This window comes from Crocuta crocuta, unplaced genomic scaffold (genome assembly GCF_008692635.1).
Source record: "Crocuta crocuta isolate KB4526 unplaced genomic scaffold, BGI_CrCroc_1.0 scaffold7, whole genome shotgun sequence".
Taxonomy (NCBI): domain Eukaryota; kingdom Metazoa; phylum Chordata; class Mammalia; order Carnivora; family Hyaenidae; genus Crocuta; species Crocuta crocuta.
In genome coordinates this window covers 9,505,039-9,526,274 of record NW_027531904.1, presented here as the reverse complement: position 1 = coordinate 9,526,274, position 21,236 = coordinate 9,505,039, and the positions used below count along the sequence as shown (strand labels likewise).

Genomic DNA, 21,236 nt, shown 5'->3' with positions numbered 1-21,236 from the left:
ATACATTTACTGAGTGCCCACTCTCTACCACTTTGACCTTGAGGACATTCACCAAGATGTGTGCACAGTCTTGTTACGGTCTAATGAAGGAGAACAAACTAACAATTAGGGGGAAACTGAGTCCTAAAATTTGTTATGCAACATGCTAAGAGAAGCAGTGTAGATTTTTCAAAAATTTTATTTATAAATAAAAGTAATATAGGAAGTGGCTTAAACACTTTAACACTGTGGAAGGGCACCTGGGTGGCTCAGTCAGTTGAGAGTTCAGACTCTTGATTTTGGCTCAGGTCATGATCTCGCATTTCCTGGGTTCGAGCCCCGCGTCGGGCTCTGTGCTGACAGCTCAGAACCAGGAGCCTGCTTTAGATTCTGTGTCTCCCTCTCTATCTCTGCCCCTCCCCGCTCACACTCTGTCCCTCTCAAAAATACATAAACATTAAAAAAAATATTGTAAAAAGCCACTTTAACATTATGGAAAGATCTAAAATGAGAAGTATGAATGTTCTCCTCTAACTCATTTTTGCCACGGGTCACCCCTGTTTACAATTGCTTACATAACTTATCAGGAAAAAGTTATACATGTACCAACATTTAAACATACACATGTTTGGGCTTTTACTGAGATATAATTCGCTTGTCATACAATTCACCCATTTAAAACACAGTTCAAATTGTTCTCGCAGGATTGTTCAAGCCAGACTGCAATTTTAGAATGCCTTCATCCTCCCCACCTAAAACAAAAAACAAAAAACAAAAAAAAACAAACAAAAAACACCGCGCCCCAGCAGTCACCCTGTACACTCCTCCCCGGCTGCCGCGGGCCCCCCTAATCTACACCCGTCTCTGCGCATGTGCCTGGCATGGATCTTTCATATAAAATCCTGCAATATGAGGCCGTTTGTGTCTGCCTTTTCCCCCGGAGCGTGTTTTCAAGACTCACCCCCTCAGAGCGTGTGTCTGTAGTACATTCCTTTTTAGTGCTGAGTGATATTCCAGTCGCTACACATTTGGATTATTTCCATCTGGAGGCATTATCAATAATACTCCTATGAATATTCACACCCACAAGCTTTTAAAAAAAAAAAACTACAGAAAGTGGCTCAATTCCACTTCTCTTCACAGTTCATTTTTCACTTCAAAATCCACTTCAAGGATCTTCCTGGGCTGAGACATACAGATCGCTGGGTAGGAAAAAACAAGCGCATTGTAGACTTGACAAAGGCAGTGAGGAGCTGGCGTTTCTGCGGGGAGAAGCCTCCTTTTATTTAGAATGAGGCAAGTTTGTAGGAAAAGGAAACAGCTGGGGAGGGATCATTCTGCTGGCAACCAGGAGAGGTATAGGTTGAAAACTTTGGCAGCTTCTCTTCTGGTAGCTTCTCTTCATATCCCTGGCCTCATTTCTTAACAGAGAAAGAAAACAAAACGAACAGAATAAGCAAAGAAACAAACAAAGCAAACCCACGGCCTGTTGGTGGATTGTCAGATGACCCAGCCTTGACAGGTGCACCTGCCGGCCCGAGCTCTGGCCACGCCCCTGGCGCACGTCATTGGCGCTGGCAGGCGGCCCCGCCCACCGCCCGGCCCCGCCCTCTGCCACGCCCACCCCTGCGGAGCCCTCCATCCGTTCCCGCGTCTCACTTGCCCCCACGCTCGGGTGGCTCCCGTTTTCCTAATGAACGACCCGCGGAGGTACCTGGGGTGGTTATGCTTTAACCGCCGTGCAGCCTGGGAGGCCGAGAGAGGCGTAAGGATGAGGAGGGGGTGAGGAAAGGGCACGGGGAGGCCCCACATTGTCCCCTTGGTACCTGTGAGTAAGGGACCTCAACCGTGGCCGGCTGGCCTTGAACCGCCGCCAGCCCCCGGGCAGACCTCATGCAAAGTAATGCAGGAACTTCTTACCACCCACGTTAGCACCCCGTCGCTCTTTTTTTTTTTTTTTTTTCCTAAGTCAGAATTGGTTGCTATATCTGTAAGAATTCATTACTGGAATATTCCACCTGGCGACCCAATCAGACTGGCAGCACAGTAAGGCTGATTATACAAAAACCCATCTGTCCTCATTAATCTGGGTAATGATGTGCAGAACCCCAGCCCGGAACCCTGGAAGTCAGCGCGGAGGTCCCCGTGCAGGCGACAGTGGGTGGTGACACGGCTGTCCGCTGCCTCCTTCTTTGATCTGCACCAGCCACATCACAGACAGGCACAGCCCCGGGTCCAAACAGTGCAGACAAATCATTACCTCGTGTCAGAGGGGACGAGATCAGTTCCCGTCAAAATTCGAGTGTGGCCCCGTCTCCAAACCCCCAGGGGATTTCAGCCCTCCTTCCCCTGCGCCACCCACCAACCTTTCCTAGACTTGAAAAAAATCACCCAGCTTTTTTTTTTTTTAATGCAGTTTAATAGCATCGTGGATGTTTGGAAATAAAAAATACGAATGCATGTGCTGCAAACTTTGCCATCACCCTCCCTGATGCTCCCATCCAGAACCTAAATCCCGAAAGTATCTCCGGGGCCGACACAGTTGGGGTCGGGCTGGCATGCACACCCACCATGCCCTCACTTGCCGAAAATCCCCAGCTCCAAGTGAGCTTGCGTGACCCCTTCCCAACGGCAAAGATGTTCCCTGCACAGCTCCCGTGTACCACCCGATCTGACGCCCCGTCCAACACCAACCCAGATCCGGTACCGTGCGTGGTAAACCCAGATGCTTTCAGTAGGAGCAGCTGTTCATCTGAAATAAGGATTCATGCTGATCCCTAAATACCCTGATGCCTAATGGACTCCCCACTTGAAGGTCTCATGGGCCATCAACTCCACCGGCCTAGAGCTAAATTCATTCTTCCCTCTCCCAGCATCTGAATGAAGTTCTCTTCCCTTTACATTCTGGCCTCATGCTCTTCCTGTCCATTTACTCAGAGCTGCAGTATCACAGTCCTCTCTTCCTTTCCTGTAAGGGAAGCCACTGGATGACCTTCCAAGCTCTGACAGTCATCTGTCTACTTCCCTTCCTCTATTAATCCCCACCTAGTTCAGCTTTTCATCCATCAAATTAGTCCACATACTTTTTTTCTTGCACTTTAGTTACTGCTCTCTACAACTTCCGATACAATAAAACAAAACAAGCAAGACAAGAAATATGACATTGAAAGACATTAATATTGGAAAAGAAGAGAAAAACATCCTTGTTTTCATATGATAGGATTGTAAGCCCCAAAGCCAGCCACTTAGCCATTACATTATTAAGAGTGTTCAGTAATACGTCAGACACATATAAAGAAATTAAAAATTCCATATCTGTCCCATATCAGGCAATAGTCAAATAGAGAATATAATAAAGAGATTGCCTCCCCAAAAGCAAGAAAAATAGAAGTACTTAGGAATTAATGCTAAAGGAGAACGACACAAGATGCTGATAAAAGCCACACCACTTCAAAGAAATAAAAGAATACTACATTGTAAGTAAGAAGACACAGAAATAAGACGATGATAATGTGTCTCCTAAATTAATCCATGAGTTCAATTCAATCCCAAAAAATCACCACCAAGACTTATCATAGAATTGGGGTTATTTGACAATTCTATAAAAGTCCATAGAAGTCTAAAATCCATAGTGAAGAAAAAATGTACACAAATCATGATGAAAGTCTTGAGAATAAGAACAATTTGGCAGAGGTCATTCTATTAGAAACTGAAATACATTGTAAAGTTCTAATAATGGGTGTCTTTTTGTGTCAGTGGCAAAAACCAAGGAGATTAGCAGGACAAAACGGTGACTCCAGAGATGTGACAGTATAGGAACTTAGTTTATGAGCTTCACTGGAGAGTGAAGGGGTTAGAGATGGCACATGAAATCATTGATTCCAAATGGAAAAACATACGGATTCAACCTTACCTCACACCATACCTAAGACTAAAGATGGAGTCATAAATCAAGTACAAAAATCGAAGCTAGAAAGGAAAATGTACAAGAATAGCTGTGTTATCTTTAGTTGAGGAAGGCCTTCTCCAGATGACAAAGAAATCCATAAGCCATAACGCAGAAGACTAATTTAGCCACAGTAAAAATTAAAACTTCATATAAAAAAGACTCAGCTAACAAACTTATAAGATAATTCACATACCGTTAGAAGGGAAAAAATGCAACAAGAGAATGGGGGGCGGGGGCAGGGTACCAGACAAGCACTGAGGCAGACCGTGCAAGACAAAGGGCGTGTTGTGGAATTTCGACCTTACTCCGAGAACCGGATGACCACCAAAGAGGTATATTCAAGATGGAGACCTGCGTGGGGTTTATGTCCAGAAAGATCGTTTCGCTGCAGGATGAAGAGTGGATGGGACTTCAGGTGCAAACCAGTTACAAAGGCTTATAGCGCAGTGGTCCAGGCACAAGGTGTTGGCCAGGGTAGTGAAGGAAATGGAGAGAAGTGCGGGAGCGAAGGTGCCAGTGGGTGGCCAGGACTGCCATGGGCTCAGAGGTGAGGGAGACAACAGCTGGTGGGTTTTGAGCTTATGGAACTGGGAACGGGGGTGGGTCCTGCAGAAGACGATGCTTGGAATGAAGCCAGTGGTCCAGCTTTGGATGAGCTGGACTGGGTGTGGATGAGTTGGACTGGGTTAGGTCTGAGACCTCACTGCCAGTCACCTGAGTTCCATGGATCCTGTTAACAGGGCAACGGGGAAATACGGCAGCAGTATAGAGATGTGAGGGTGTGGGGGTCTGGGGGTGGGGGGTGACTGGGGGAAGGGAGATGCTCACACCAAGAATGACACCGTTTGTGGGGCATCTGGGTTGCTTAGTCTGTTAAGCGTCCTACTTTCACTTAGGTCATGATCTCGCGGTTCGTGGGTTCGAGCCCCGCATCAGGCTCTGTGCTGACTGCCAGCTCAGAGCCTGGAGCCTGTTTCAGTCTGTGACTCCCTCTCTCTCTGACCCTCCCCTGCTCACGCTGTCTCTCTCTCTCTCCTAGAAATAAATAAAACATTAAAAAAAAAAAAAAAAGAATGACACCGTTTGTTCCTCCAATGGAGATGCTTCATGTCCCTCTGAATCCCTGGAGAGTCTCAGGACCTCGGAGAGTCTGTGGCCAGGACAGGCTACACGGATCCCAGGTCACGTCCACATGGAAATCGTAACAGTGGGGTTCCAAGTAAACGTTTTGTTCTTCTTGCTCATAACTTCCGAATTTTGTCTAATACACCTGTATTGTTTCATTAGGAGGCCAAAGAATCAAGACAGATGAGTTTTTTAAAAACATGCCTTCCAGAGAAAGAAAGATGGGAAACTGAGGATAGAGGATCATTTTTCTTTTTGATTTTCTTTTACATTTATGAGGTTTTGCAGAATGGTGATGTTTGGGAGGGAACACCGAGTCGAGGCCCCCAGTGCCTTTGGGCGTGTCATGATTCTGAGGGGAGAGGAAACGGGCCCCAGAAGGGATAAGAGAGGGAAAAAACCCACTGACACACACACTGCTGAAAAACTATAGGTGTTTCTCACATCAAAGTAAGTGAAGACACCATTTCATAACAAAAAAATTTTCCAAAAATCTTATAATGATGCTCCCGTTCTGTTCATCAGAATCACCCAATGCACTTTCCAGTTTTGACTCTTTCATATTTAAGCTAACAGAATCGTTGAAATTAAATAAAATTCTTCCTTTCCCCTGCCAATTCTCTGTTTTCCCTATACCTAGTAATACGGATGCTCAAAAAATATTTGGTATTGACGGACTCCCTGATGCTGTGGCGCTCTGGGATTTGAACAGGGATGTCCTGACGCTCCCGCAAATGCACCCAGGGTTACTTGGGCTGGCAAAGGCAGCCTCTGGCCAGTTCTGCTGGCTCCAAATTCCCTCTGGGTGGGGTTTGTGCCTTTTGCACCTTTCCAAGCCTTCCTTGTCTCTGAGAGGTCCCTTTCCGTGGTGCTCTGAGCTTTGTTTCAGAGTGTGAGTAAGCAGATTCTCTGACATCTGCTTCCTGAGTGTGAGTCTGGTGCCTCGCTTCCATCCCCAGCGGTCTAAAATTAGATCACGTCGCTGGGAAGACATTCATCCCAAGAAGAACCACCCTTCCAGCAGCTCAGACTCCAACTCCAGCTATCTTTCTCGGAGACAGCATCCAACCTGCACTGAAGGGGGGGAGGGGTGAGATCACCTAGGGAGACGGGGCACGTAAGTGGTTCAGCGTGACATCCTTCCCCAGAAGGGAGCACGGGACCTGGGTCACAGGGGGGTTCCCTTCCAACTCCACAGAGCCCGAGTCATGTTCACATTTGGGTTTAGAGACCCAAATGTTCACAGCGGAGCAAAATACAAAGTCTGAAGCTCGGTTAGTATCTTCTCTCGGATTCGAAATTGCAAGAAAGCAGCCAATCGTAACATCCTTAGAAACATCTCTTCTCTAACTTACGTAAACAGTACATATAGAGATGTGTGTGTATACATGGGCAGCTATACATACAGATATAAACATATATCAACAGACTAGACTAAAAAAAAAAAAAACTAGTCTCATTTGATTTTTTTCCCCTCTAATCAAGATGCATTTTTTGGAGCCTGCATTCAATTCCAATTAAGGGATGCTTTTAGACCTTTTATAGAGGAACGACTAAATTTAACACCACCATTCACTCTAAATAGTAATTGGGTTTTACAAGGTATGAAGCTTTTAAAGGTACCTTGAGTCTCAAAGCCTTCTCTCTACCACTGAGGAGCCAAGCTGGCTGAGCTCAAAGTACAAATATCCCTGAAATATCCCTGCACGAGCTGCCCAGGAAGCAAATGCCCCATCTTGCACCTCTGATGGCAGAGAGCATGAACCATCCACAGAGGGCGGGCTACTTTTTTCAATTCCAGGGGAGGAAGCAATTCCTTTTTAAATAAAATAAGTAACTTGAGGTAACTGGCTCACTGAATTTTTTAAGAATTCAGAATTAGGTTTTGAACATGATGACTGTAAAGAAGAGGGAGGAAAATATGCATTCAGAAACATGTTATATATATATTCTGCTGGAAAGAATATCAGCCAGGGAAAAAAGATACTTTCGCAGTATCCATTGGGATGGTGCCTGTTTTTCATCTCACCCTGCTTTTATGGCAACAAATCAAAATTTTCCCAACATCACAAAACAATTATGCAAAACTTCAAGTAAGTCGGCGTGAAGCACCAGTGTGCCCACAGGATGAATTGAAAAAGAGTGATAACCCTTCAGACATCCTCTGCTCCTAGAACGCGTGAGCCTGCTCTTACTACAGCCTAAGCATCCTTCCGTGCCTTCATCGCTTTCCTCCACCTGAGGCTTCAGAATTGATGGACAAGAATGCCCTGGGAGCACCGGGAATCTGTCTCCCCACCTAGACAACCATGTTGGCAGATTCCATCTGAAGTCTTTTGGAACTCTGGGATTTACTGATGTCTTACAACTTCCAGAAGAAGGTTCGGACAGTAATATGTGGTTAATTCCTGCCAGTTTCAGCACTTAGTTCACCGGCAGTTATCCAGCCCACCGCCCCACCTCCGGGGCACACAGCTATGAACCTGTTTCTGGAGCACTTGGGTGGACAACGACCTGTCCTCCCAAAATCAGGTATTTATGTTCTGATCGCTGAATCCTGCTTCTGATCATGGAGGGGCAGACACAGAAGCAGGTGGCCATTTTTACATGCCCCCCGCCCATTATTGTTGCAAACCCCTTCCTCTCCAGCTGAAGTGACTTCCAGGGGATTTAAAAGGCTGGCACACTTTTTTCCCTCACGCCCCTTTAAGAAACCAGGCATTAAAGAGCAGGTCATTCAAAGGCACCTGCATGTACAGAGGGAATTCTATCACGGTGCATGGCCAGGGAAAGGTTTATGCTGAAGACCCAGGAAGACTTTAACTTTACACATCAGGCTGATCCTTGGCACAAAGCCCACAGCAATCAAAAAACAAACAAAAAAGACCGAAAGAAAGAAAGAAAGAAAGAAAGAAAGAAAGAAAGAAAGAAAGAAAGAAAGAAAGAAAGAAAACTATGAAGAAGAGGAAGTATCTATATCTGACTTCCAGAGTTACGTTATTAGATTCCAATGTCCAGTTTTCAAAAAAATCCCAAAGGCATAGAAAAAAAAGGAAATTATAATCTATTCAAAGGAAAAAATACACCATAAGAAATTGTTTCAGAGAAGGACCAGATGATTCACCAAGCAGACAAAGATTTAAAACAACTGTCTTAAAGAGCTATGGGGAAATGTGGAGAAAATCAAGAAAATGATGTATGAACAAAATGAAAATATGAATAAAGACAGAAAATCTACAAAGAAATTAAAAGAGAAAGTCTAGAAAGTCTAGCACTGAAAAGTAAATAACTGAAATGAAAAATTCACTAGAGGGACTCAGAGGCAGAGTTGAGCAAGAAAAAGAAAGAACCAGTAAACTTAAAATAGAACAATTGAAATTATTGCATCTGAGGAACAGAAGGAAAAAGGATTGGAGAAAAGTAAACAGAGTCCAGGAGTCCTGTGGGATCCCCTCAAGTGGACCAGCATATGCATTGCAGGGGTCCCAGAGGAGATGAGAGAGAAATGGGCAGAGAGATTATTTAAAAATAATAGCCAAAAACTTCCCAAATTTCATTAAATATGTTAATATACAATCAAGAAGCTCAATAAATTCCAAGTAGGATGGATCAAAAAGATCCACATCAAGACACATTATAATCAAAGTATCAAAAGACAAAACAAAATGAAAATCTTAAAAGAAGTGGGAGAGAAGCAACTTGAAACATACAAGGAATACTCAATAAGATTACGTGCAGATTTCTCATCAGAAATTTTTGAGGTAAAAGGCCATGGGCCAATGTTTTCAAAGTGCTAATAGAAAACAAAACCATCAACCAAGAATCTTATATCTGGCAAAATTTTCCTTCAAAAGTGAGGGAGTTGGGGCGGCTGGGTGCCTCAGTCAGTGGAGCATCCGACTTCGGTTCAGGTCACGATCTCGCAGTTCACGGGTTTGGGCCCCACGTCGGGCTCTGTGCTGGCAGCTCAGAGCCTGGAGCCTGTTTCAGATTCTCTGTCTCTGACATAACAGACTTTAAATTTAAAAAGGGAACAGAAACAATGGAAGCCATTATGTATTAATAAAAGTTTTAATACAGTGAAACGATACGATAGCTATTTATGCACCTAGTAACAGGCCACCAAAATATTTGAAGGAAAACATGGACAGAATTGAAGGGAGAAACAGACAGTTTTACAGTGACAATTGGAGATTTCAATTTCCACTTCCAGTAATGGACAGAACCGCCAGACAGACGATAAGTGAGGAAACAGAGGACTCACACAACACAGTAAACTAACAAGATCTAACAGCCCTCCACCAAAGAGAGACACACACATCCTTCTCAAGTGCACCCAGGCCACTCTCCAGGATACACCATATGTTAAGCCACGAAATGAGTCTCAATCGGATTAAAAAGATAAACATTATACAAAGTGTTTTCTCCAAACACAATAAGATGAAGTTAGAAATCGGTAACAGAAGGACAACTGGAAAATTCACAAGTTTGTGGAAATTAAACAACACACTCTTAAACAACAAATAGGACAAAGAAGAAATCACGAGGGAGAATAGAAACCTCAAAAAGTTAAAAATAGAAGTACCACATGAGGCAGCGACTCCACTTCTGGATATACACCCAAAAGAATTGAAAGCAGGGTCTTGAAGAGTTTTCTGCACACCCATGTTTCTAGCAGTGTTCTTCGCAATAGCCAAACGGTGGAAGCAATCCAGCTTCCACCAGCAGATAAAGGGATAAACAAAATACGGAACATACATACAGTGGAATATTTTCCACCTCAAAATTAGGAAAGAAATGCGCCACATGCTACAACATGGATGAACCCTGAGGACATTACGCCACGTGAGTAAGCCAGTCACAAAAAAACAAATACGTATGATTCCGTATATCCGAAGTACATAGAACCATCAAACGCAGGCAGACAGGAAGTGGGATGGTGATTTCTAAGGACTGGGTGGTGGGGAGATAAGGAGTGGAGAGTTTGTGTTTAATTGGTGTAGAGTTTCATTTTGGTTGAAAAACAATCTGAATGTGCTTAATTCCACTGACCTGCGCATTTAAAAATGAGCAAGATGATAACATTTTTGTTACCCTATTTTACCTCGATAAAACAAAATGATGTTGATATTGTCCAACCTCACAGAGCTTACGAACCCCCCAAACTGCCATTTTCTCCTCCTTCTGTGTTTAGTCTTACACTGGACTTCATTACTTAGAAGCTTTACGTCTGAAAGACATTCCCTCCAGCCCCCATTTTACCAAGGTTCATTCTCTGTGGAATATGTTGTTCAGGAATTGGCTCTTGGAGGTGGGTGCCTTGGTTTGAATCCCAACTCTACAACTTACTAGCCAGGTGACAATGAATAATTTATTTGTCTTCTCTGGACCCTCAGTAAAATGAAGATCATCAGAGTCCTTATCTAAGAGAGGAGTTGTAAGGATTAAGTGTTAAACTGTTATGTGCAGAGATGAACAGAACCCCCAGCCCATATTAGATGCTCCATTATTATTGTGGCCATCGTTCCATTAAAATAAGCATTTTCTAGGGAACGGTCAGGGGCCATGGAATCTACCTCCTTTTGTTTTCCCTTTTACTCATCTTTGTTTCATAGTCTTTTAAGTGATCTCCCTTCTTCAGTATTGGATCCTTCCAACCCATCATCCACCTCCAAGCTAAGGGAGTCTTTCTGGAAAGCAAATCTCACCATGCCTCTCCCAGTCTAAAAATGTTCAGCTGTCACTGCCAGGAGCTCGCCCCGGTCAGCTTCCAGAACACTTTTCAAGGCTTCGCCCACACTCCGACTGCACCCCATTGCATGTGGTTCCCTGAGTCTGCTCTTTTTATTTCCTACCCCAGTGTTTTGTCTGCACAGCTCCCCCTCCTGGGAAGTCCTTCCATGCCTGGTCCACCTGGCAAACACCACCCCTCTTTTGAAGCACAGCTTTACAGTCACTTTTCCGTGAGGTGTTTCCTGGCCGCCTTGGCATCGCATCACAGCAGCCGTCACACTCGAGTGCATTTACTTGTCTCCATCTGGCAGGGGCTGAGGCTTATTTCACTTCGTGTTCCCAGCACCCAGCACGATCCTGGCTCAGCACGGGCAAACAGTGCGAGATGGATGGCCCTACTGTGCACCAGCAGACAAGGAGCCGTGAGTCGTGGCGTCTGCTCTCAAGGAACTTGGAGTTAAATTAAGGTTAGAGGTAACACCAGCCAATAGTTCAGAAGGGACTCCAACCAACGTGCGGTTGAATGTCTCATAAGGAGTGAAGATAAAGTCTCACCTTCCAAGTGAGGACATCACTTGGGAAGGTTTTAGAAATAGTAAAATAACCGTCAGAACCTACTGAGCACACCTATTATTGCATAATTGTGTTGAAGTCATCATGTCATTTAAGCTTCAGTCATTGATGAAAGCATCAGTTTGAGCAGGTAGAAGTCAGATACTTACATTGCACATAGCTGAGTTTACACCAGGAAGTTCTGAGTTCCCCCATTCATTCTCTGCTCATGTACATATGTGTCAATTTGTATTTATTGACCCTGTCACAAGAAAGAATGCCAAGAGAGCGGCGCCTGGGTGGCTCAGTTGGTTAAGCGGCCGACTTCAGCTCAGGTCATGATCTCACCGTTCATGGGTTCAAGAACCACATCGGGCTCTGTGCTGACAGTGTGGAGCCTGGACCCTGCTTCGGATTCTGTGGCTCCCTCTCTCTCTGCCCCTCCCTTGCTCACGCTCTGTCTCCTTCATTCTCAAAAATAAATAATAAAACATTTTTAAAACTATAGAGAGAGTGTTCCCGAATCCATCAAGAAAGACAAACAATCCAAGAGAAACTAGATAAAAAGAGTAATATCAGAAAGAGAAAATGCTAGTGGACTATAAGCATATGTTCAATTATTAGTTTCATTAGGCATTAGAGAAATAATCAAAACCACAATGAGAAAGCTTGTCATGTCCATGCATTCGGTGACAATTGAAAAGTTGAACAATGTCAACTGTCATCATGGATATGATGCAATCAACTGACTGTGTCCACTCTCGGTAGAAGAGAAAATTGCTGCAAACACTTTTGTAAGCAGTTTGGCATCACCTAATCAAGTTCAAACAGGTGTGTATCCCCTGGCCCAGGCGTTCCTCTGTCAGAGCTATACACTGAGTAATGCTTACACATACTCATCAGAAGATTGTTCACAGCAGCATTGGTTAAAGCAGGGGTCACAAACTTTTTCTGTAAAGGGCCAAATGGTGAATAGTTTATTCCCTATAACCCACTCAGCAACTATTCAACTCTGCCAGTATAGCAGGAAAGCAGTCATTAGACAATACATAAGTAAATAAACAAGGCCGGGTGCCCATCAAATTTTTTTATGGAAACTAAACTTTTAATTTCACATATTCACATGCCATGAAATACTATATTTATTTTTATTATGTTTTATCATTTAAAAATATAAGACCTTTTTATGCTGAGGGCCCTACAGAATCAGGTGGATTTGACCCACAGGATAAATGTTTCCCCTGTTTGGTTTCTAATGTAAAAAAAAGAAAAAGAAACAATACAGTAGTCCATCCACAGACAAATAGCTAAATAAATTATGACGTACAAACAGCATATGGGGGAAAACGTTATGTGGAAGAAAGTAGAGAGGAACTAGAAGATGTCCAGCAAAGCCATCAGACTACAACGAGGAGATGAGAGGGAAGGTTGCGTGGAGGCCTCACAGATGGTAATGCGGTCACAAAAAGGAGCTGCAGGGAGTTTTTAAGCCACAGTTGGCCCACAGAAGGCCTGTCTCCCAGAACAGGTCCACCTTGGTATTCTTACCCAAGTCTATCCTGAGTATGGGCAGTGAGTCATTGTCAGTGAGCAGCATGTGGGAGGTGGCCTTGACACTCACACTCTTGAATTTCATACCCTACCGGCTAAACTCTGGGTCAGTTATGTTCCCTGCAGAAGGACACACCAGGCACATCCTCATGGCCGCCATGATCACGCAAAGTACACATCCCATTTACATAAAGTTCTAACAAGGCAAACTAAACACTTTTGTTTGTCACTTTGCACATAAGGTACTGAAACATGAAGATAGACAAGAGTGATAAACATAAACTCAAGATGGTGACTTGCTCCCCACCCTGGGCCGGGGGTGCATAGTTGAGGTATTTTCCACCATAGCTCAGCATTAAGGCGGTGGCCATACCTTCCTCAACTGGACAGGGGGCACCTGGCTACACATTTTATTATTAGTCACTAACTGTCTACAGATATTTCATCTACTCCTTTGTATGTATGACATATCGCCCAATAATTTTTATCAAAATATATATCTTGCATATCTAATCAGCGATGTATGTAAATATTCTACCATGCCGCAGGTATGAAGACACTGCCCTCAACTTTAAAAAATAACATGTGGAAAGCCACCTAGCTCAATAATGCATAGCTGTTTTCCCCTCTTTCTTTCTGGAAGTCTTCAGCACCAGGCTGCATCTGGTCGTGTTCTAGAAGATGCTTCTTCTATTCTCACTGAAGAAGTCAGACGACGGAATCAAATCACTGCCTTTCAAAAGCATCTCAAAGAGTGATCTGCCCTTCTTTCTCCTTCTGTCATTCCTGCAGAAAGGGGCACCATAACTGTTCCTTCATTTCTGCTCCCTTCCTGATCAGAACTCGCCAGCGAGTGGAAACCCATCAGTGATAGGCCAGCCTCTACAGGTAAAATGCTCCGTGTCAGGCTGACCTGTTCCAGTATTAACTTACTCTAAAATTCAGAAGCCTCTGCTGTGTTCACACTGTGTTTTAAATTCCCCACCAGCTTAATTCATTGTAATTATTACTAAGGCTTTCATCGGACTAGTACTTAAGACTGTTGCCTTAAAAGAGAAATTGAGATAGAAACTTGATCATGTAGAAGAAGGATTTTCCATTCCTACTTCACTATTATTCGTGGGTAATTGAGTTTAAATTTTAACAAATGCCATTTTTGCAACCATTGAGGTTTTTCTTTGGACCTGTGGATATATATTATACTAAAATTTTCCAACATCAAATCACTCTTGCATTCAGGAATGTTGTTAGTTTGGTCTTGACTTCATCTTAATTTAACAGAATGCTGGTCTCAATCTGCCAGTGTTATATTCAGGACTTTTGGCCGATGCTTGTAACTCAAATCGAACTATAATTTCTTGTGCGCAGAAGGAGGGTGTTATGTCCATTCTGTTACCAAAGTTATTAACAAATGAATAAGGAAAATTTCCAGATATTTCCTTTCTCCGTTTCTTATACATTTGAATGAATCTACCCCATAAAACAATCTACCCAGGTCCTTTTTAAAGTGTAAATTTTGACATCTCTGGAAATCCGTTCTCAGTTATTCTATCTTTCAAGATTTCTCACTTCTTTTTTGTGAAAGTTTATGTATTTATTTTGAGACAGAGAAAGAGAAAGCATGAGTGGAAGACGGGCAGAGGGAGAATCCCAAACAGGCTCTATGTTATCAATACAGAGCCCAATGCGGGGCTTGAACCCACGATGGTGCGATCATGACCTGTGTCGAAATCAAGAGTCAGACGTTCAACCCACTGAGCCACCAGGTGCCTCCAAGAGCTTCCACTTCTGATGTAAATGTGCATGGCTATATTTGCTTTTCAATTTGTATTTTAAGATGTCCAAATTTATATATTCTTATTTACCCAAAAATTCTCTATATTCTTTTATTTCTCCCTTCACCAAGAAAAAAATTAGGGATTAGATGAATTTCTTTGTAATCTCCATGTAATTGTAAAAGACAATTAGTCATGTCTTTTAATGGCTAATTTGGGGCTAATACTATTCTCCCCTCCTGTCTCCATGAGACTTAATCTGCCTTGCCTTGCCGAACCTGGATTCCACCTCGGATGCGACCCTCACGCTCAAACCCATCAGCTACTCTGTGTTTGAGTTTTTGTTCTTCCTTCCATCGCTGCTCTCATGGCGCCTCTCTGTCTGATATGTGGGACTCTTGTTTTGACCGTTTCCTAGGTTGTTTGAAATCACACACTTAAGGTCAGTATTTTTGTAGCGGATTTCAGTTATTTCCCATGACTGAAGTTTGTGATCATGGAGAATGAACTATATAATTTCTCCCCTTTGCAATGTATTAAGACTTTCTTTGTGATTGAACTACATTGTATAGTTGCTGAATATATATAGTTGCCCTCAGCAAAGGGCACTCAGAGATGAGTGAGGCGCAGATTCCAATTTGGTCTATTTAATTAAACTTAGTAACATTACTATCCAGGTTCTGTATATTGTCACCTAGCTGGGGCTGTTTGACCTTTCAGAGGTGTGGAGAACTGCGCTCAAGTCTTTCTCTTCTTCTAGGCTTTCCACATTTCCTTCTTGCATAACTTCTACAAAATACCTTGCTGTGTATGTGAATTGCATGTTGCTCATTACCAGTATATTTTGATCCTAATGTCCAGAGGATGCCCTTTTCTTTCTGTTGGGATAATATGATCCCTATCAATTTTAATGCTTTTATACTTAATAATTCTCTTTTAAAATTTTTTAAATGTTTACCTATATTTTGAGAGAGAGAGAAAACATGAGTGGGAAGGGCAGAGAGAGAGGGAGACACAGGATCTGAAGCAGCTCCAGACTCTGAGCTGTCAGCACAGAGCCCAACTTGGGGCTCAAACCCATGAACCTCGAGATCATGACCTGAGCTGAAGTCAGATGCTTAACCGACTAAGCTACCCAGGCGGCCCCTTTTAATTCTTAATTATATAGTATGAATAAAGGAGTCTTTTAGTCAAGATTTTTGCTTTTGTATTTACCTACACCTATTAGCTCAAGATTTTTGTTTTAATCTTGCCGTTTTCTTTATTTTTCTTCTTTTCTTTCTTAGATAGTCTTTTACAAATGACATATAAGATTTTGTTGGCTAATTTTTTTTCATCCCAGATTAAGATTAATTTTCTGCCTGAATTGGGGCGCCTGGGTGGCTTAGTCAGTTAAGCGTCCGACTTTCGCTTAGGTCATGATCTCGCGGTTCGTGGGTTCGAGCCCCGCGTCGGGCTCTGTGCTGACTGCCAGCTCAGAGCCTGGAGCCTGTTTCAGAGTCTGTGTCTCCCTCTCTCTCTGGCCCTCCCCTGCTTGCGCTGTCTCTCTCTCTCTCCTAGAAATAAATAAAAAAACATTAAAAAAAAATTTTCTGCCTGAATATCTGAATGTAGTCACATGTGCCATCATGGATAATACATTTGATTTTATTTATGTCCATCTTGTTTTCTGCTTTTGGGGTTTGAGAGAATTTTAATTGTTTTTTGTGTTTTCTTATAGTTTCACACCATGTTCCATTTATTTTGTCTTCTGTGGCGAAATGAAAATCGGTCAGTTTTAAAACTTACACTAGTGATTACCCTGAGGTCTTATAAAATTGTCCTGGAAAATATATTTCTCTAATGATCGAAACCAAAAATAAAACCTCTTTGCCTGACTCCTGTGTGAGACATCACATCTAGTTCACGTTTCGTTCTTAGTTACTCTTGCCTACCTTCTTCCTGCTTTTGTTAAATTACATGTGGGATTTTCAGAAACAAGTTATAATTAAATTACAGTTTTTATTTTGTGGTTGTTCTGTTTTCACGCACGGAGTTTGCAAAGCGTATGTTAAACAAACACGATCTCGCTTAACTAGCTTAATTCTCTGAGCCAGTTCTTCCGTGTTGAAACAACCCCATTTTTAGTCGTTTTGATTCCTTTCTTGGCCAACTTAACTGCCTTGTGGAGTAATACTCCTCAAAAGGACCGTGTAGTCATTTCACCTTATGGCGTCTTTGCAGCCTCCCTCGCCTGCCCCCCAAAAACAAAGAACAGATAAGGTCTCGTGGATGCCATGTGTCTGTGTAAACTTTTGCTAATACAAAATTCGGGGGAGGGGCGCCTGGGGGGCTCAGTTCGTTAAGCGTCCGACTTCAGCTCAAGTCAAGATCTCACGGTTCGTCGGTTCGGGCCCCGCGTCGGGCTCTGTGCTGACAGCTCGCAGCCTGGAGCTGCTTCGGATTCTGGGTCTCCCTCTCTCTCTGCCCCTCCCCCACTTGTGTTCTCTTCCTCTCTCTCAAAAATAAACATTTAAAAAAAATTGGAGGACAACACATTTTTCTTTCAAAACACTAATTTGGAGAAGTCTCCAAGCCTGAATATACATAAAATAAACTTGTATTTGTGTCCTACTGCCTACCTCGATGACTACAGGAGTCATAAAGACACCTCGACACACGATGTGCTGGTCTTTCTTCGTCTTTCCTTTTTTCAATTGTCCCTGATCCGTGCTTATTCCGCCGCAGACGTTTTCTTCCTCGTGTTCCTTTTCGATGCTCTCCCTTCCTGGGGCCGGGCTCTCCCACACCTGTCCCCCGCAGGTGTTCGATTACTCACCTGTGGCCCCACGCCCACATCCGGCTCCGTGTCCTCCTTGCTGCCATCTGTATTTCTTTGTACTTCTTTCCAGAGTCTGAGAGCTTTCCTCAATTTGATTCGACATCACTTTCCAAACAGTTCTGGCCATGGAAAACAATCTCAGACAAATCCTCAGGTGCCCAGATTATGAAGAATTATTTTAGAGGAAACAGAGGATCAAAATTAGCTGTTCTGGTTGGCGTGAGCCTCCAGGGAACTGGGCCCCGATCCCTCAAACCTGTTCAGCCCCTACGCCAGCCTCCGGGACACTCCCACATGGCCAGGGCGTGCTCGGTTTGGAAAGCACCGCTCTGCAGTGCTCGTTAAATTTTCTGCAGCGCCAGCTTGCTTCTTTACTACTTCCACTGCTGATTTTGATTCAGCGATTTCATTTTTAATGCAAAATCATTTATGTTGTTTATTAGGTTCCTTCTAAACGTCCTAAAGCTGTGTACCCAACTCCTCTGTACACCTGTAACTTCACCAAGCTGAAGCTCCACATTTAATTAGCCACACAGGCCAACGATTTTAAAAGAAGTCAGATCTGTTAACATTTGGAGCAGTTTTAATAGCACATTTGGCATTCATTGATGGTAGGGCTCTTTGAAAAACCAAAACAGTAAAGAAAGAACTTAATTTATAATTTTCTTTTTCACTAAGAAAGCCGAAATAGACATTAAAAAAAACACAATTTCACATCTGTTAGAGGTGGGAGGGGTGCAGGATGTGGGCTCAGCCCCGGGAACCACATAAATTGAAAAGGAATGTAATATTCTATGCACTTTTTTTTGTTGGTTTTTGCATCCAGATCTGTTATCAACCATTTTTAAAAAGTAATTAAATTTTAGTTTTCTTAAAAGCTTTCCTTATCACAAGAATCTCCCTTTTCATGAAAGCCTATTATGTTCTCATCTCATCCTTGGCTTCCTGAAGTTTATTGAGCTCAAGTTAGATGTTTCCTAAAAGTTTTCTGCTCTTTCCCATAATAAATTTTTTCCAGAGTGCCCCGTTCCTCGGCCTCTGAAGTCCCGTGTTCGCTCTCTTCCTTGTTCAACCCTTTNTTCCCCCCCCCCCCCCCCCCGGCCCAGCTCTCCACCTCTCTGCCTGATGTAGAACTCCACGCCGCTGCCCATATCTGGCCAACTCTCCTGTGATCTGCAATTTACTCAGCCTAAGGAAGGGGCTGCCCGGTCAGCTTCTAGACTGAAGTGACTTGTTTCCTCGTCAAAGACACCAAATGGAGAACAGAGCTTTCTGTCTCCACTTTGTGCCAAACTCACATTTCTCCATTAGTATATTAGGACTATAGCTCAGGAGTAGGCTGGAGAGAGACAGGGGCCACAGAAGACCAAGAATTCCCAAGACCTCTTTTCCCCTACTTGGCCTTAGAGGTTCCTGGGAGGTTCCTCGGAGTGCTGTGAAGTAGGCATTTCTTCTGGCTTCTAGGAAGCCATTAAATAATATTTCTGGTTTCCAACTTTGGTGGAAATCTGAATCCCCTTCTAAATTTTCACAACTATGTCAGAGGGAGGGTGGGGGAGGGTAGGTAGAGCGTGCCTAGTTTTAAGCCATCATAACCCACAAACTAGCATAGTAACTCAAGTACATTAAGCCACGGACCCAGTCTGTGATCTTCCCTGAAATCATTCGGAACAACTGATTGCTAGTGCCGAGAGTCAAATGTGTCCCTTTGGTATGAACAAGACGGAGAGGACTGGTGTGTATGTGTGTGTGTACCTGTGTGTCTATACGTGGAATATGGACACGTGCATGTGGGTACCAGACTTGTGAGATGGTAACCTAATCAAGATGGGCTCAAGTAAATTTAAAACAGAAACAGAAATGCAACAGAACTTAAGATTGGAGAGTTTATATACTAATTTCTGGAGTGTCGCGGCCCCTGGGTGGCTCAGTCGGTTAAGCATCTGACTTCGGCTCATGTCACGATCTCACGGTTCGTGAGTCCGAGCTCCGTGTCAAGCTCTGTGCTGACAGCTTGGAGCTTGGAGCCTGATTTGGATTCTGCGTCTCCCTGCCTCTGCCCTTCCCCTGCTCACAATCTGTCTTTCTCTCTCTCGAAATTAAATAAACATCTAAAAAATTTTTTTTAAAGTGGTCTACTAATTTCTGGAGTGTTCCTCCAGCAACAGTTAAAGGTCATTTATTTTATCTCCCCACTGGACTCTAATCAATTTGGTGCATGGCATTGCCGCGGCTTTTGATGATTAGCTACTCAGTATCCACTCACCTCTGCTCTTTCCTAACAGTACCCAATTTTAGCTATGCTCCTGGCACCTCTACTAAGCCCTTGTACTTTGGGGAAAGCTGACCCCTTCCTCGCTGCCCTGGGTGGATCCTGAGTGGTCTAATCCAGAGTCATACCACGTACCACAGGGTTAATTCAAGGCAGTAGCCTAAATCAACCAGCATCTGGCTTTCCCCAGCCTCAGCCACTGGTCTAAACCAGTGCGTCTTACCTCAGACATGACCTCAGCTCTTCCGCTCCATCCATTTCCCAAGTCATTAGCCTTAAAGGAAGCGAATGCTCAAATGGCTCAGAGAAGCCAGCCGTGGAACTCAGCACCAGGTTATTGGTCATCTGCCCCACTCAGCGGGTGGCCCCATGGCCGATGAAATCACAATGGGCACAAACGGCATCACCGGTTGAGACCATAGTCACTTGGAAAGCAAAAGCATCTGCACTATTTTTGACAGTTCCTTCCAGAGCATGACTGATGGGAAATTGGGTCAATTCACAGAAAATGAGGGAAGTGATCTGATAAGTGAAAACCTCGTCCTGGACTAGGGGAACTGCGTGTGTAATCCATCTCTGTGTCTCCAGTGCTGGACACAGGGCCTGATTCACTGACTGCACCCCAAACGTGTTATGAAGGATGGCACAGGGAACATGGCCTTCTGGAATGTCACTGAACTCTGCCCGACTACGCAAATATCTCCTCTTTGGATGCCCGCAGTTGCCTACTAAAAGTTCATTGAATTAATTGTCCACAGAGCAGGGTCTTTATTGCACAGGTGTTGTGAGAAGAAAGGAACAAGAAATGGCCAACCCAGATGGTGAGGTGGCCACCAGGGATGGACTCGTGGTAGATCACACGAGACACATGGTCAGGAAGCTTGGTTCTGGTCATGGCCTCGCTTCTAACTTGTGTGGTTGTAGATGACAACAATTCCTGCTCTTCTGCCGCACAAGAGTTTCCAATGAACCATATGGAACAGGACAGAACGTTTCAATGGCATCATGAGTTATGCTCAATTCTATGCTCTGGGGGCATACAGGGTGAGTAAGATCCTGATGGGAACTCTCACTCCCAAGAAATGACCATTCAGAAACTTCCTGGCAATATGGAAATTTAAATGAACAGCTCTTTCCTTTTCCATACACCTTGCCCAACTAGATCCCTGTTAAAGTAACAAATGGAAAACAAGTTTAAGGAGACACATATCTTAAACACATGCAGCGGTGACATCCATAGTTCAGTGTTTTGTGATAGACTATTACAACTACTCAGGAAAACATAAAATTAGGTCTTGACCTCAAATTATTCTTTAAAACAAATTACAAATTTACATTACATTATACAAAATGACTTAGAATAAGTTCGATCAAACAAATAGAAAATACAAGCATATATTTTTCCATTCTTCTAATGGATAAAAACTTCCTTAAATAAAAGAGAAAATAAAGATTTGCTAAGTGAAAAAAAAAAGACTG

At 43.4% G+C, this 21,236-nt stretch overlaps 1 long non-coding RNA gene across 1 annotated transcript; it reads right to left on the bottom strand.

The window, feature by feature from the left end:
* Window positions 1-1,233: 1,233 nt before the first annotated feature.
* Window positions 1,234-20,090, bottom strand: LOC144240054 (uncharacterized). The gene is made up of 2 exons (XR_013337549.1): window positions 19,981-20,090; window positions 1,234-1,400 (listed from the first exon to the last, which is right to left on the bottom strand). It is a non-coding gene; the product is annotated as an uncharacterized LOC144240054 (long non-coding RNA).
* Between the last annotated feature and the right edge of the window lie 1,146 nt (window positions 20,091-21,236).